Source organism: Pseudophryne corroboree, chromosome 4 (assembly GCF_028390025.1).
Source record: "Pseudophryne corroboree isolate aPseCor3 chromosome 4, aPseCor3.hap2, whole genome shotgun sequence".
NCBI classification, from domain to species: Eukaryota; Metazoa; Chordata; class Amphibia; order Anura; family Myobatrachidae; genus Pseudophryne; species Pseudophryne corroboree.
Window position 1 is genome coordinate 818175668 of NC_086447.1, and position 12986 is coordinate 818188653.

The 12986-nt window shown below is 48.9% G+C and overlaps 1 protein-coding gene and 1 long non-coding RNA gene across 4 annotated transcripts in view; one reads left to right on the forward strand and one right to left on the reverse strand.

Annotated features, from left to right (window-relative positions):
* Window positions 1–10758, forward strand: part of LOC134910445 (uncharacterized) — a 206611-nt gene extending 195853 nt beyond the window's left edge. Inside the window, exons 5-6 of the long non-coding RNA XR_010176201.1 lie at window positions 10120–10192; window positions 10655–10758. This is a non-coding gene — a long non-coding RNA (uncharacterized LOC134910445). The remainder of the gene's footprint in view (window positions 1–10119; window positions 10193–10654) is intronic.
* The window catches only part of COMMD1 (copper metabolism domain containing 1), a 305031-nt gene that overhangs the window by 72866 nt on the left and 219179 nt on the right, over window positions 1–12986 (reverse strand). The window lies entirely within an intron of this gene.

Sequence of the window (12986 nt, forward strand, 5' to 3'; positions counted from 1 at the left end):
ACGCCCCCCATTCGGTCCAGCCATGCCTGCGTTGGCCAGACCGCTCCCACACAACGGCGGCCAAACGCCGCCGTTCCGCCCAGCGAACGCCTCTGCCTGTTAATCAGGCAGAGGCAATCGCAGCCCTACTACGGCCTTCGGCCGTCTGGCATGTGCCGGCGCACTATGGCGCCGGCGCATGCGCAGTAGGGACACGTTCGCTCGGCTGCGACAAAAAGCAGCGAGCGACCGGGTCAGAATGACCCCCAAAGTGGCTAAAGCTGCATAAATACTGGCGTTATTTGTAAGCATTAATACTGTAAGTGTTGATGAGGCTAAAAATAAGATTTTACTCACCGGTAAATCTATTTCTCGTAGTCCGTAGTGGATGCTGGGGACTCCGTAAGGACCATGGGGGAATAGCGGCTCCGCAGGAGACTGGGCACATCTAAGAAAGATTTAGGACTACCTGGTGTGCACTGGCTCCTCCCACTATGACCCTCCTCCAGACCTCAGCTAGGATACTGTGCCCGGAAGAGCTGACACAATAGGGAAGGATTTTGAATCCCGGGTAAGACTCATACCAGCCACACCAATCACACCGTACAACTCGTGATACTATACCCAGTTAACAGTATGAAATATAACTGAACCTCTCAACAGATGGCTCAACAATAACCCTTTTAGTTAACAATAACTATATACAAGTATTGCAGACAATCCGCACTTGGGACGGGCGCCCAGCATCCACTACGGACTACGAGAAATAGATTTACCGGTGAGTAAATTCTTATTTTCTCTGACGTCCTAGTGGATGCTGGGGACTCCGTAAGGACCATGGGGATTATATCAAAGCTCCCAAACGGGCGGGAGAGTGCGGATGACTCTGCAGCACCGAATGAGAGAACTCAAGGTCCTCCTCAGCCAGGGTATCAAATTTATAGAATTTTGCAAACGTGTTTGCCCCTGACCAAGTAGCAGCTTGGCAAAGTTGTAAAGCCGAGACCCCTCGGGCAGCCGCCCAAGAAGAGCCCACCTTCCTTGTGGAATGGGCTTTTACCGATTTAGGCTGCTGCAACCCAGCCGCAGAATGCGCAAGCTGAATTGTGCTAGAAATCCAGCGAGTAATAGTCTGCTTTGAAGCAGGAGCTCCCAGCTTGTTGGGTGCATACAGGATAAACAGCGAGTCAGTCTTCCTGACTCCAGCCGTCCTGGAAACATAAATTTTCAAGGCCCTGACCACGTCCAGTAACTTGGAATCCTCCAAGTCCCTAGTAGCCGCAGGCACCACGATAGGTTGGTTCAAGTGAAAAGCTGATACCACCTTGGGAAGAAACTGGGGACGAGTCCTCAATTCTGCCCTATCCATATGGAAAATCAAATAGGGGCTTTTATATGATAAAGCCGCCAATTCTGACACACGCCTAGCCGAAGCCAAGGCCAAAAGCATGGCCACTTTCCACGTGAGATATTTTAAATCCACGGTTTTTAGTGGCTCAAACCAATGTGACTTCAGGAAACCCAACACCACGTTGAGGTCCCATGGTGCCACTGGAGGCACAAAAGGAGGCTGAATATGCAGCACTCCCTTAACAAATGTCTGAACTTCAGGCAGTGAAGCCAGTTCTTTTTGGAAGAAAATCGACAAAGCCGAAATCTGGACCTTAATGGAACCCAGTTTTAGGCCCATAGTCACCCCTGACTGCAGGAAGTGCAGAAATCGACCCAGGTGAAATTCCTCTGTTGGGGCCTTCTTGGCCTCACACCACGCAACATATTTACGCCATATGCGGTGATAATGCTTAGCGGTTACCTCTTTCCTAGCCTTAATGAGCGTAGGAATGACTTCCTCCGGAATACCCTTTTCCTTTAGGATCCGGTGTTCAACCGCCATGCCATCAAACGCAGCCGCGGTAAGTCTTGGAACAGACAGGGCCCCTGCAGCAGCAGGTCCTGTCTGAGCGGCAGAGGCCATGGGTCCTCTGAAATTAACTCTTGAAGTTCCGGGTACCAAGACCTTCTTGGCCAATCCGGAACAATGAGTATAGTTCTTACTCCTCTTATCCTTATTATCCTCAGTACCTTGGGTATGAGAGGAAGAGGAGGGAACACATAAACCGACCGGTACACCCACGGTGTCACTAGAGCGTCCACAGCTATCGTCTGAGGGTCCCTTGACCTGGCGCAATATTTTTCTAGTTTTTTGTTTAGGCGGGACGCCATCATGTCCACCTGTGGCTTTTCCCAATGGTTTACTATCAGTTGGAAGACTTCTGGATGAAGTCCCCACTCTCCCGGGTGGAGGTCGTGTCTGCTGAGGAAGTCCGCTTCCCAGTTGTCCACTCCCAGAATGAACACTGCTGACAGTGCTAACACGTGATTTTCCGCCCATCGGAGAATCCTTGTGGCTTCTGCCATCGCCGCCCTGCTTCTTGTGCCGCCCTGTCGGTTTACATGGGCGACTGCCGTGATGTTGTCTGACTGGATCAGAACCGGCTGGTTTTGAAGCAGGGCTTTTGCCTGACTCAGGGCATTGTAAATGGCCCTCAGTTCCAGAACATTTATGTGTAGGGAAGTCTCCTGACTTGTCCAAAGTCCTTGGAAGTTTCTTCCCAGCGTGACTGCCCCCCAGCCTCGAAGGCTGGCATCCGTGGTCACCAGGACCCAGTCCTGTATTCCGAATCTGCGGCCCTCCATGAGATGAGCACTCTGCAGCCACCACAAGAGAGACACCCTGGTCCTTGGAGACAGGGTTATCAGCCGATGCATTTGAAGATGCGATCCGGACCATTGGTCCAACAGGTCCCACTGAAATATTCTGGCATGGAACCTGCCGAATGGGATTGCTTCGTAGGAAGCTACCATCTTTCCCAGGACTCGTGTGCAGTGATGCACCGACACCTGTTTTGGTTTTAGGAGGCCTCTGACGAGAGACGACAGCTCCTTGGCTTTCTCCTCTGGGAGAAACACTTTTTTCTGGACTGTGTCCAGAATCATCCCCAGGAACAGTAGACGTGTCGCAGGAACCAGCTGTGACTTTGGAATATTCAGAATCCAACCATGCTGGTGTAGCACCTCCTGAGATAGTGCTACGCCCACTAACAACTGCTCTCTGGATCTCGCTTTTATCAGGAGATCGTCCAAGTATGGGATAATTAAAACTCCCTTTTTTCGGAGGAGTATCATCATTTCGGCCATTACCTTGGTAAACACCCTCGGTGCCGTGGACAGGCCGAACGGCAACGTCTGGAATTGGTAATGACAATCCTGTACCACAAATCTGAGGTACTCCTGGTGAGGATGGTAAATGGGGACATGCAGGTAAGCATCCTTGATGTCCAGAGATACCATGTAATCCCCCTCTTCCAGGCTTGCAATAACCGCCCTGAGCGATTCCATCTTGAACTTGAATTTTTTTATATATGTGTTCAAGGATTTTAAATTTAAAATGGGTCTCACCGAACCGTCCGGTTTCGGTACCACAAACATTGTGGAATAGTAACCCCGTCCTTGTTGAAGTAGGGGCACCTTGACTATCACCTGCTGGGAATACAGCTTGTGAATTGCCTCTAACACAGCCTCCCTGTCTGAGGGAGTCGTTGGTAAAGCAGATTTGAGGAAACGGCGGGGGGGCAATGTCTCGAATTCCAGCTTGTACCCCTGAGATACCACTTGAAGGATCCAGGGATCTACTTGTGAGCGAGCCCACTGATTGCTGAAGTTTTTGAGACGGGCCCCCACCGTACCTGGCACCGCCTGTTGAGCCCCAGCGTCATGCGGCGGACTTAGCAGATGAAGCGGGGGAGGACTTTTGTTCCTGGGAAATGGCTGAATGCTGCAGCTTTTTTCCCCTACCTCTGCCTCTGGGCAGAAAGGACGCGCCTCTACCCCGCCTGCTCTTTTGGGGACGAAAGGATTGCACCTGATAATATGGTGCTTTCTTTGGTTGTGAGGGGCATGTGGTAAAAATGCTGACTTCCCAGCCGTTGCTGTGGACACTAGGTCCGAAAGACCATCCCCGAACAACTCCTCACCCTTGTAAGGCAAAAACTTCCATGTGCCTTTTAGAATCTGCATCCCCTGTCCACTGCCGGGTCCATAGCCCTCTCCTGGCAGAAATGGACAGTGCACTGATTTTAGATGCCAGCCGGCAAATATCCCTCTGTGCATCTCTTATGTAAAAGACCGCGTCTTTAATATGCTCTATGTTAAGCAATATAGTGTCCCTGTCTAGGGTGTCAATGTTTTCTGACAGGGAGTCTGACCACGCAGCTGCAGCACTGCACATCAATGCTGAAGCAATAGCTGGTCTCAGTATAATACCAGTGTGTGTATATATAGCCTTCAGGAGAGCCTCCTGCTTTCTATCAGCAGGTTCCTTTAGGGCGGCCGTATCCGGAGACGGTAGTGCCACCTTTTTTGATAGGCGTGTAAGCGCTTTATCCACCCTAGGTGGTGTTTCCCAACGTGACCTATCCTCTGGCGGGAAAGGGTACGCCATTAGTAATTTTTTTGAAATCACCAATTTTCTATCGGGGGAAGCCCACGCTACTTCACACACTTCATTTAATTCTTCAGAAGGGGGAAAAACTACTGGTAGTTTTTTCTCCCCAAACATAATACCCTTTTTTGTGGTACCTGGGGTTACATCAGAAATGTGTAAAACATTTTTCATTGCCTCAATCATATAACGAGTGGCCCTAGTGGACATTACATTTGCGTCATCGTCGTCGACACTGGTATCAGTATCCGTGTCGACATCTGTGTCTGCCATCTGAGGTAGCGGGCGTTTTAGAGCCCCTGATGGCCTTTGAGACGTCTGGGCAGGCACGGGCTGAGAAGCCGGCTGTCCCGCATTTGGCATGTCGTCAAATTTTTTATGTAAGGAGTCGACTCTTTCGCGTAATTCCTTCCACAAGTCCATCCACTCAGGTGTCTGCCCCGCAGGGGGTGACAACACATTTATAGGCACCTGCTCCTCCTCCACATAAGCCTCCTCATCAAACATGTCGACACAGCCGTACCGACACACCCCACACACACACAGGGAATGCTCTGACAGAAGACAGGACCCCACAAAGCCCTTTGGGGAGACAGAGAGAGAGTATGCCAGCACACACCAGAGCGCTATATAATACAGGGATTAACTAAATTATATCCCCTTATAGCTGCTATATGTATATTGCGCCTAAATTTAGTGCCCCCCCTCTCTTTTTTACCCTTTCTGTAGTGTAGACTGCAGGGGAGAGCCAGGGAGCTTCCTTCCAGCGGAGCTGTGAGGGAGAAATGGCGCCAGTGTGCTGAGGGAGATAGCTCCGCCCCTTTTTCGGCTGACTTTTCTCCCGCTTTTTCCTGTATTCTGGCAGGGGTAATTATCACATATATAGCCTCTGGGGCTATATATTGTGATATATTTGCCAGCCAAGGTGTATTTATTGCTGCTCAGGGCGCCCCCCCCCCAGCGCCCTGCACCCTCAGTGACCGAAGTGTGAAGTGTGTATGAGGAGCAATGGCGCACAGCTGCAGTGCTGTGCGCTACCTTGGAGAAGACTGATGTCTTCAGCCGCCGATTTTCCGGACTCTTCTTGCTTCTGGCTCTGTAAGGGGGGCGGCGGCGCGGCTCCGGGACCGAACATCAATGGCCGGTTCCATGCGGTCGATCCCTCTGGAGCTAATGGTGTCCAGTAGCCTAAGAAGCCCAAGCTACCACCAGTTAGGTAGGTTCGCTTCTTCTCCCCTTAGTCCCTCGCTGCAGTGAGCCTGTTGCCAGCAGGTCTCACTGTAAAATAAAAAACCTAAAATATACTTTCTTTCTAGGAGCTCAGGAGAGCCCCTAGTGTGCATCCAGCTCAGCCGGGCACAGGATTCTAATCGAGGTCTGGAGGAGGGTCATAGTGGGAGGAGCCAGTGCACACCAGGTAGTCTTAAATCTTTCTTAGATGTGCCCAGTCTCCTGCGGAGCCGCTATTCCCCCATGGTCCTTACGGAGTCCCCAGCATCCACTAGGACGTCAGAGAAAATATATAATATTATAGAACAACCATAGATGGGTTAATAGAGGTGTTTTTTAAGCATTCGCTTTGCATCAATTTGGATGTTGCCTGCAGAAGTGTTAACTGTAGGTAAAATTCAGTGGTCTGTTGGAATACTCATTAAGTACATTATACACTACGCGGCGGAGTCATTTGAAACATGTTAATGAAGAGGCTTCTAACACTTTGTTAAATCCTGGGCTTTAAATGTTTATCAACATATACAAACTCTAAGCGAGTTCCTTCCCGCTTTAGCGGTCAAATTAAATAAGACCCAGCTTCAAGACCCCAGGAGAAGCCCACAACACTGGACCTGGTTCTGGTGACCTGGGAAGATCCCCAGCAGGAGACTGCAAAAGGACCTGGCCCCAGGAAACAGCGGGAACACAGGGCTGTGGACATAGGCGTGCGCACCACATTTTATTAGGGGGTGCACCGTCGGAGGGGTGTGTCTAGCACCATCTATTGATGGGCAACGTAATATAAAATATCCACCCTTGTACCAATCCTAATAATGCAGATGTATTGTCAGATGTTGTGGTGTGCACCAAACAAACACCCCTGATGGCACTCACTGCAATTACACTGCTGCTCCTCAGCCTGGTCTGGCTCCCCCTCTCTTTCCCCTGCAAGCTGCAGTCACTCACTGACACTGAGTCGCAGACTAGTGCTGCTGCTGCTGGAAAAACGCGTTATGTGTCAATGCTGCTGCCGGCCGTCTGCCAGTATTGAATTTGTCTTCCTAAGAGGAACGCTGGCTGCATGCTGATCCTCATCAGTGGCTGGCGTTGGCATAGAATAGGAGAGAGGTGGGCGTGTGACGGGTGGGCGTGCGAGCAGCATGATGTCATCACGTCACATCATGCTGTTTTTGTACATTTAGGTGGAGGCGGGAGTATGAAAGCCGGTGGCAGTGGCACCCTTGATTAACCCAGGCGTCCAGTCAGTAATGCAGTCCTGACAGGGTGCAGCGCAGAGGGGACAGTAATCAGCCTGCTCGGCGATCGCTGCATCAGGCATGTGAGATCGGATTGCTGGACATTAGGGGGTGCCTGTGCGCACCAGGCACCCCCCCTGCGCACGCCTATGGCTGTGGAAGACAATCCTCAACCAGTTCCAGGATCCCAGGAAGACATTATAACAGGACCCTGCAGACCAAGGATCCCTGGGTGCACGTGCGGCACATCATCCTACAGATTGTAAGCTTGCGAGAAGGGCCTTCCTACCACTATGGGGTATATGCAATTAGCGGCGAATCGCGGCAATTTTTCGCCCATTTTTTAATTCGACACAATTCGACCGTCGAATTCCGGCAAGTGGGTGCCGAAATTCACCATATTCAATGAAAAACGGATTCGACAGCCCCGCTGTCGAAAAACGGCCACTTTGACAGATTTTGATCCGATTTTTAAAAACGTGAAAAAACGGTAAAAAACCCGAAAAAAAATTGCTAAGCATAACCAGCCTCGGGCTCTTCTAGCCGGTCCTGGTTCTAAAACTCCGGGAAAAAACGGACAGGGAATCCCTTGTATTTTAATAACCAGCACCGGGCTCTGCACCTGGTGCTGGTGCAAAAAAATACGGGGGACAAAAAGACTAGGGGTCCCCCGTATTTTTTACACCAGCATCGGGCTCCACTAACTGGACAGATAATGCCACAGCCGGGGGTCACTTTTATACAGCGCCCTGCGGCCGTGGCATTAAATATCCAACTAGTCAACCCTAGCCGGGGTACCCTGGGGGAGTGGGGGACCCCTTCAATCAAGGGGTCCCCCCCCAGCCACCCAAGGGCCAGGGGTGAAGCCCGAGGCTGTCCCCCCCCCCCATCCAAGGGCTGCGGATGGGGGGCTGATAGCCTTGAGAAAATGTAAAGAGTATTGTTTTTTTCCAGTAGTACTACAAGTCCCAGCAAGCCTCCCCCGCAAGCTGGTACTTGGAGAACCACAAGTACCAGCATGCGGGAGAAAAACGGGCCCGCTGGTACCTGTAGTTCTACTGGAAAAAAAATACCCAAATAAAAACAGGAGACACACACCTTGAGAGTAAAACTTTATTCCACACCAGCCGACACATACATACTTACCTATGTTGACCCGCCGACTGCCACGTCTCCTGATCCGACGATCCGGGGTACCTGTGAATAAAATTATACTCACCTGATCCAGTGTCCTGTGTTTTGTAATCCTCGTACTTGGCAAAAAAAAAAAAAAAAAAACGAACACCCGAACCAAACGGACTGAAAGGGGTCCCATGTTTACACATGGGACCCCTTTCCACGAATGCCGGGACCCCACGTGACTCCTGTCACAGAGGTCCCTTCAGCCAATCAGGAAGCGCTACTTCGTGGCACTCACCTGATTGGCTGTATGCGCATCTGAGCTCAGACAGCGCATCGCACAGCTCCCTCCATTACTTTCAATGGTGGGAACTTTGCCATCAGCGGTGGGGTTACCCGCGGTTAGCCGCTGACCGCGGGTGACCTCACCGCTAACCGCAAAGTTCCCACCATTGAATATAATGGAGAGGCTTTGCGATGCGCTGTCTGACAGCTCAGACGCGCTAGCCAATCAGCAGGTGCCAGGATGTTGCGCTCGCTGATTGGCTTAAGAGACCTTTCTGTGACAGCAGTCACAGGGGGGTCTCTGCATTCGGGGAAAGGGGTCCCATGTGTAAACATGGGACCCCTTTCAGTCCGTTTGGTCCGGGGGTCCTTTTTTTTCTTTTCTTTTTGCCAAGTACGAGGATTATAATCTGGACACTGGATCAGGTAAGTATCATTTTATTCAAAGGTACACGTGGATTCTACTTGGACAAGTGGACCGAACGTCGTGTGAACATAGGTAAGTATGTGTGTGTCGACATGTATGTAATAAAGTTTTACTTTCACGGTGTGCATGTCCTGTTTTTATTTGGGTATTTTTTTTTTACCAGTAGAACTACAGGTACCAGCGGGCCCGTTTTTCTCCCGCATGCTGGTACTTGTGGTTCTCCAAGTACCATCTTGCGGGGGAGGCTTGCTAAGACTTATAGTACTACTGGAAAAAACAATATTCTTTACATTTTCTCAAGGCTATCAGCCCCCCATCCGCAGCCCTTGGATGGGGGGGGGGACAGCCCCGGGCTTCACCCCTGGCCCTTGGGTGGCTGGGGGGGATGACCCCTTGATTGAAGGGGTCCCCACTCCCCCAGGGTACCCCGGCCAGGGGTGACTAGTTGGATATTTAATGCCACGGCCGCAGGGCGCTGTATAAAAGTGACCCCCGGCTGTGGCATTATCTGTCCAGCTAGTGGAGCCCGATGCTGGTGTTAAAAATACGGGGGACCCCTACTCTTTTTGTCCCCCGTATTTTTTGCACCAGCACCAGGTGCAGAGCCCGGTGCTGGTTGTTAAAATACGGGGGATCCCCTGTCCGTTTTTCCCCCGGATTTTTAGAACCAGGATCGGCTTGAAGAGCCCGAGGCTGGTTATGCTTAGGAGGGGGGACCCCACGCAATTTTTTTTCGGGTTTTTACCATTCCATGTAAAAAAAAAAAAAAAATAATAATAATAATAATATTTTAAAAAATATATAAATAATACTTGTGCCTCCAAAAAAGACAAACCAATTACCTAATCCCTTCTAATATAAATAGATATGCTATTACCAATAAAAAAACACTAAAAAAAACATGTTTGAAATTTTTTTATTAGATTCCGCCACCAAAGTGTGGCGGATTGAAAATGACGAATTTACTGTCTAAAAGCACTGTTGTCGAATTTCCAAACTTCAATTGAATATACTTTTGGCGAATTGCCGCATTTGCACCATTGCAGAAATGTCGAATTTGACAAATGTCGAATTTCAAAAAGTCGAATTTGGAAAGTCAGTTTTTTTGACGAAAAGTACTGAATTGCATTGTCGAATTTTTTTTTTTTTGGCTAAAAAGTCCAGTTTTTCGACAATTTCGGGAATTCGACCGCAATTGCATATACCCCTATGTCTGTCTGTTATTACACAGTTTTGTTCTATCACTGTTGTTTCTAATAATAATAATGCGCTGTGCTATACAAGAAACTGATATTATATTATTATTATTATCATCATTATTATTAATTATCATCGTCTAGGACAGCTTTGGTGACTGAAGGATTTGGAGGGAGCGTCTGCTGTGCAAGGAGGTCAGAGGAGCGGTCTCGAAAGGTGAGAAGCATTGGTTTAATACTATTCTTTGCTGCTGGTGGCTCAGTCAGGTGCACAAAATGAGGGGGGTTAGCTTTCCCTTTACCCTTTAGGGGAAGGAACCTTTTGGCTCTGGGCATTACTGGAAAGGGTTAAAAGAAAGATCCCTGGGGAATGTTTTTTCTCTGGTACTGGTCACCCTGATGGAAAGGCTTTGGCTGGGAGGAACATCAGTGATTATTTGGAATGTCATCCCCGCCCCTGTTGGTGAAGGAGGGTAGGGCTTTTAACCTTGCTCCCCCAGGAAGCTGTACCCATAGGGTTTGGTTATTGCCTGAATGTGTTGAACGGTTTTCATCAAAGCTGTTTTTATTGCATAGTCTGCTTGTTTTAACCTAAGCCGGGGCACCACAAGTACCAGAGTATCCTGATTGTGTTGAACTGTCAACACAGGGCTGGTTTTTTTTTTGTTTTTTTTTACAGTATTAACTGCTTGTCACAGCCTGGTTAGTGAAGAGATGGCCTCTGGTGATACTGGCTCACTCCAACTAATTACCCCTACTGCCAACTATTGTTTCACCTGCTCATATAAGGTATATAACAGTGATTGTTCTGCATTGCTAATCTGCTTGATACATATTGATTTTTCACTTTTGTATATTAATCTTATATCTATACTGCTATAGGACTGTATTGATTTGTTTGCCCACATACTGATCTTGGATCTATCATATTATCAGATTAGAAATATTTTTTCCACAACTATGGTCAGTCCTTTGGCTGTCCTACTGTGCCACAGATTCCTGCGTCCAAAATAAAACAGCATTGGACCCTTCAACTGTGTGGTCACCGGGGATCAAACCCATTAATAGGCTTGTCTCTGTGTCACTGTGTGCTGTCCCTGTGGTTTTGGCTGAAGGAAAGACAAGGCCGCTTAAGGTGCCCAAACACTACTGCGATTTTGGCCGATTTCATCCGATTCAGACGTTTAGGCCCGATAAATCGGATGAAAATGTGCAAATCGTATGTGCTTTACTTCCGATCCGATGCGCGGTCTCGTGAGCATCGGATCAGAGCCCCTAGATCGGAAGAACTGCACGAAAGATATGTCGGATCCTGCAGGCATGGCTGGGATCGCATATGAAACATTGTATGCAAAAGGACAGCATACGATGTATCGTATGCGATCCTGCCACGCGTAAGGCTGCCAGGCGGTTCAAGGGAAATTTTATGCAACTTCTCCCTCGGAGAAGTCGCATAAGTGCATGGGAACCTTTACTGCTAGTGGACTCAAGAACACACCATGGACTTGGGCCTTGTAGGTACCATAGGGGAGTCATTATGAATAGAGTTAAAATGAGGGTACTACACTAGCTTCCAAACAAAATCATTAGTGGTTTCAAGCACACAATAAGCTGTCCACTTAGCCTTGGGGTACCGCCGGCAGTCACATGACCATGTCCCTACAATAGTTACGGTATAATAAAGGCCTATTCTGAGTCTACATAAAAGGACTACAGAGTACCCCCTCGTACACCTTACTTAAGGATACAAAATTGTGACATATTTATGTACTACAATTAGTCGCTCATACAGCATCCACTTGTCACGGATAAGGATTTTAAGCACAATTATGACCAACGACCCAAAATACCTGTGTAATGCCGCGTTTAGACATATGACCAGGGAATTTGCCAGGTCTAGCAGCTATCAAATTCCCGGGTCTTAGCTCCGTGTCCCTGGTTGGGAGCAGGGTCGTGGACCCGGGACTTAGTCCTGGGTTATTTCCTTTCGCACAGGTTGAGATTCGGGGGTTGATTTGCATTCACATGCAAAACTCAGGATTTAGCTGCATGTGTGAAAGGGGTATAACACTCAACTCAGCAGACAGACATCCAACAAAGGGGGAGATTGATCAAGGCTTGGAAAAAGATAAAGTAACAACCAGTCCGCTCCTGTCATTTAACAGGCAGAGTTTAAAATAATGGCAGTGACAAGCTGATCGGTTGGGACTTTATCTCTCTCCAAGCTTTGATAAATCTCCCCCAAAGGGATATACCTAGGACATGAGCAGAAAAAAAACTATGTTGTTCTGCACTGGATGGCAAATACATCTCTGAGTGTTAAAACAATAATCATTGATCGTTATGAGGACATCATTGACAATGCTCACTGACCTATTATTAGACACAAGTGTAGAATTACTGGGCGCTGTTCTCACGCTCACCATATTCAAATCTGCTCTCAATATGGTCAAGTGGATGCACAGCAGAGCCCTGAAAACTGATACGGATCTATTTTTGGCGCCCCCCCCGCCCACACACACACATCTGGTATGGCTGCACGACTGGAAAACAGGGGGCCACAAGCTGTGTATTGGGTCAGTAATCACATACACGTCACTGTGCTCACTAGATGATCCAGACAAACCAGACAGATTGAATAAGACTTACTAGGATATTCAACCCCCCATGTTTCTTCGGGTGCTGCGGTCGGGCTTTTTAATTAGCTCGGCCGGTAACAAGTCCTTTTACACCCGTAATCACACAGGCTCAGTGAAACCTGCGTGTTTTCGGGTGAAATAGCCCCGTTTTCGGATGAAAACGGGGCTGTTATCGGGCATTGTGCTTCGCCTGCCGGAGGCAGGTGAAGCAAAACCACCGATAAGTCGTGGCACGCAGCGGCTTATCGGGGCCAATTAAATAGCCCCCGGCGGCAATACTTATCACCCGCCAGCTATTCTGATTTTAATAGATTGTTTCTGCCATAGGTGTGCGCAGGGGGGGTGCCTGGTGCGCACAGGCACCCCCTAGTG